Genomic DNA, 5,000 nt, shown 5'->3' with positions numbered 1-5,000 from the left:
TCTCAGGTCCCGGCGGCGCGCAGCGCCGTCCTAAGTACTTGGTCGGGTTCGAGAGAGGCGCAATCGCCCGGAGTTAGGCGAGTAGACGCTTTAGGTGCGACCACCCGTGCTCCCAACTGAGCTTGCCGCTGCCGACAGAGGCCCGGGAGCGTGCTGTCGTGGCATTGCCGGCGGGAGACAACACGCGCCACCTACGGTGACCGGCAGCTCCAACGCCAGCGCCACAGAAGGGCAAAGGCCCCACGTGGGTGCCGAAGCGAACTCTCCCAGCACAGCGCACGTGCCAACACGTCCGCACAACTGCGATACAAACCACCAGCGAGAACCGCTGGGGCGACCGAGCAGCAGACGGCGTCGCGGCGCCGAGTGCCGGGCGGCGGCGCATCCTCAACGCACACAGTCCTCAATCGGACCAGCACACTGCAGATGTCCACCGCGCTTCGCACCGGGTCCGCGAGGACCCACTTTGGCTGCACGGCGCCGCGCGCAGGGTGCCCCGGCGCGCAGCTGCGCGCCTGCCGCGTCCGTCGGCCGGCGCGCCTGCCACTGGGCGCCCCCACCAGCCGGCTGTAGCGCGTGCGCCCACGCACCGCGCGGCCAGCACGCCGGGCGGCCCCCCCCTCACCGGCCGGGGACAGTCCCACCCACCCACAGCCGCGTATCGCTTCACACCCAGATTCACATTCACGTTGCTTGGTATGGTGGGGACCGCTTCGTAGCTGTACCGATCGTTGCCTCACAGATGTACCTCCAGCAAGATCAACCGCACCACAACGGGTTACCAGTTGTTCATTTGCGTAACGTCACCAGTAAACGTACACGTCCATCCCCGTTTGCAAAGTCAACTATTATTGCATGCTGCCCTGTCAGGTGTCAAGACACACTACATTCGCTCACATCCACGCAACAAAATGTGCCCGACTAGAGGGCACGTGGAAGGTGCCCCCGTACATATGCGATCTCCATTGCGCGACCAACTGTCAACCGGCCTCTGTAGCATGTCGCAGATGTGGAACGCGGGGCACCGTGCTATCACATTGTGTGAGAAGAGACTACTACGTCTGCATACACGCGCCACTACATGAACAGACGGCTCATGCTGATCGCCATCCACTGCGTCCATTACTCCCACACGTCTCTATGGCGTACCACACTGCAATGCAGCTGTTATGGGGAGATGACACATAGCTGTGTACACAACATTCTGAGCCGGTTGCGGTTGGACAACAATACATTAATGTAACGTGTCATATGCCAATTACAGAGCAGGGTAAGGCACAACGTGGGTTAGGTTAAGGCACAACGTGGGTTAGGTTAAGGCACAACGTGGGTTAGGTTAAGGCACAACGTGGGTTAGGTTAAGCCACAACGTGGGTTAGGTTAAGCCACAACGTGGGTTAGGTTAAGGCACAACGTGGGTTAGGTTAAGGCACAACGTGGGTTAGGTTAAGGCACAACGTGGGTTAGGTTAAGGCACAACGTGGGTTAGGTTAAGGCACAACGTGGGTTAGGTTAAGCCACAACGTGGGTTAGGTTAAGCCACAACGTGGGTTAGGTTAAGCCACAACGTGGGTTAGGTTAAGCCACAACGTGGGTTAGGTTAAGCCACAACGTGGGTTAGGTTAAGCACAACGTGGGTTAGGTTAAGCCACAACGTGGGTTAGGTTAAGCCACAACGTGGGTTAGGTTAAGCCACAACGTGGGTTAGGTTAAGCCACAACGTGGGTTAGGTTAAGCCACAACGTGGGTTAGGTTAAGCCACAACGTGGGTTAGGTTAAGCCACAACGTGGGTTAGGTTAAGCCACAACGTGGGTTAGGTTAAGCCACAACGCTGGGTTAGGTTAAGCCACAACGTGGGTTAGGTTAAGCCACAACGTGGGTTAGGTTAAGCCACAACGTGGGTTAGGTTAAGCCACAACGTGGGTTAGGTTAAGGCACAACGGTGGGTTAGGTTAAGGCACAACGTGGGTTAGGTTAAGGCACAACGTGGGTTAGGTTAAGGCACAACATGGGGGTAGATTGCGGTACAAATTGCGTTACATTGCGGTGCAAATTGCGTTACATTGTGGTGCAAATTGCGTTACATTGCGGTGCAAATTGCGTTACATTGCGGTGCAAATTGCGTTACATTGCGGTGCAAATTGAGTTACATTGCGGTGGCAAATTGAGTTACATTGCGGTGCAAATTGAGTTACATTGCGGTGCAAATTGAGTTACTTGCGGTGCAAATTGAGTTACATTGCGGTGCAAATTGAGTTACATTGCGGTGCAAATTGAGTTACATTGCGGTGCAAATTGAGTTACATTGCGGTGCAAATTGAGGTAGGTTAAGGTGCAACACAGGTTAGGTTAAGGTGACATAGGTTAGGTTAAGGTGACATAGGTTAGGTTAAGGTGACATAGGTTAGGTTAAGGTGACATAGGTTAGGTTAAGGTGACATAGGTTAGGTTAAGGTGACATAGGTTAGGTTAAGGTGACATAGGTTAGGTTAAGGTGACATAGGTTAGGTTAAGGTGACATAGGTTAGGTTAAGGTGACATAGGTTAGGTTAAGGTGACATAGGTTAGGTTAAGGTACAAACTGGGTTGTGTTATGGTACACATTGCGTTGTAGTACAGTACACGTTAGGTTTGGGTACGGTACACAATGTGGTATGGGATGGCGTGTTGTGGGGGGGGGGGGGGGGGGGTGAGGTTCGTTGATATCGACCGTAGGACGTGGATGCCGAGGCAGCGTCAGTGTGTCAAAGGAGTTATGTCACGTCGGGATGCGCTTTCCGCCAGTGAGAGGGGGGGGCGAGCCGTGTCTGTGGTTGCGGCAGACTGTGTGTTTCATTCCTGCCAGTGTGTTTGTGCTGTAAGACGAGGCAGTGTGGTGATGTTGGGTGCACCCCTGTGTAGGACATGTGTGGGTGTTGGTGGCTTATCTGAGCAATTGTGGTTGTCGGACGAGTGGGATATTCTGTTTTATGATTGGACCTCCTGGCCTGGTTATCATAGTCTGGTTGGTGTACTGTGGCGGATAGGATGCACCGGACGTTGGTCCATGCCGGTGCTTAATTATTGTATCTGTGTTTGTTACAGGCAGAGAGTAGTGTGTGATAGAGTGTGTGGGTGATAGAGTGTGCGGGTGACGTGTGGTTCGTTTTGTTTGCACAGACGTTCAGCATGTATAGGGGCATTTGCGTATTTGATCTATCTATGTGGGCCTGCATAGTTTACTGAGCAGTGCGCGAGGTGACTGAACTACGAGCGACGTACTCATTTACAGCGGAATGGTTGCCTTCTACCAAAGATGGAGTATCGACTCTACGACAGCGTTGGCACCGCAGGAAGCGGTGTCGTACAATGGCCCCCACACCGTCATCGTTGTGCGGGGTAGGGACCGTATATATTCTGCGAGGAGCCCTGTTTGCCACAGGGCGTGGGGTCTCGCGTCCTGCGGTTCAGTGCCCCCAGGGAAGCGCGCGGAGGTGGTGCTGCTGCTGCTGTAGCAAGCGAGCTACTTAGAGCATGTATAGGGACAGCGGGAATATGGCATATTGGATATAACTCTTCATGAAACGCAAGATATAGGGGTGGATTGCACGATAGGAGTGCGGGAAGAGTCCGCCATTCATCCGCTGGAGTTGCGATTTGGGCGGTTGGAGTGGGGCACGTGCGGGTGCGGGTGGAGCGATTGTCGGTCGACGACTTCGTGCGGCGCAGGCACTGGCGTTGGGGCTCCTGTGGTGGACAGATGATGCAGGCTGTGTGGGTGGCGTCGAAAAATGGGCACTGTGGGACCTAGCGATGTTGTAGTCGGCGTGGCGTCGCCTAGATGGCGGTATCGTCGGTGCAGCAGGTCATGTTGCGGGGGACCTGCAGATGGCGGTCTTTTTGTTTGTGGTGCGCTCGCCATGGTGGACGTAGTGTCGTCCGATTCGCGTAGATGGAGCTATTGCATGTGGTTTCGTCACATTGTCATAGATGGCGGTGCCGTGTTTTGGAGGTATGGTTGGCGTAGTTTCGTTGGATTCCTGTAGATGGAGGTGTCGTTTATGGGCCGGATGGCAATGTAGTTTGGTCACATTCCCAAAGATGGCTGTGTTGTGCCTGTGGGCGGCATTGTCAACATCGTGCGGTATGGTCTGTTTATTGTGGACGTTGATGGCGTCGGGACCAGAGGGCGCGCGCGAACCGTTGACCACGCGTTATTCACGCAAGCACACTTCGTACTATTTTCCCACCCTCCTATTACTCGTTGCAGATACATGGAAATAATAAACGCCCTCAACGAAATGATGTTCACCTCTGTTGCATCTGTCCACAGGGACAGAACAATTGACGACGTCACAAAACAACAATAATAATTCACAGAGTCACCCCTACAGACTTATCACCACACACACTAACCGCCCCGGGGACTTGCCAACGACACACCCTATCCCAAGTCTATTTTCTTGCGGAGCATCATGTCTTATTATATTTTATTTCCCATCCATAGTTTAGAGGTATTGTAGGTCACCGTACTGCGGTGGACGCTATGTTACCACACGGCGCTGGGGCCGGCGAAAACTCACCGTCGCCTGCCGGGCACCGCGACCGCCGCACGGCACCCACCCGACGCTCCGACCGGTGGGCCGACACCGCCCGTCCGGCACCCATCTCACCGGCTGACAAAGCGCTACGCTGTAGCGCGGCGGACCACACCGCGCCCGGCCGCCGCCACCGCCGCCGCCGCCGCCTGCCCCGCGCGCACGGAGGCGGCACCCATCGCAGCGCCCACGCCAGCGGCAAGGGGCCCGCAAACCGATACGCCTCAGTCCGCCGCACCCAACGCAGCGCCCTGGGTGCGGCGCGCCCGGCCGGACCGATACGCCCCGCGCTGCGAAGCACAAAGCAACAAATTACACGTGGCCCTGGCGCCCAGCCGCGGGGGTCTCGTCTCGCGACAAGACGAATCCCCCAAGCTAGGGCTGAGTCTCAACAGATCGCAGCGTGGCAACTGCTCTACCGA

The sequence above is a fragment of the Schistocerca cancellata genome, unplaced genomic scaffold (genome assembly GCF_023864275.1).
Source record: "Schistocerca cancellata isolate TAMUIC-IGC-003103 unplaced genomic scaffold, iqSchCanc2.1 HiC_scaffold_475, whole genome shotgun sequence".
NCBI classification, from domain to species: domain Eukaryota; kingdom Metazoa; phylum Arthropoda; class Insecta; order Orthoptera; family Acrididae; genus Schistocerca; species Schistocerca cancellata.
This window is presented reverse-complemented; position numbering follows the sequence as displayed.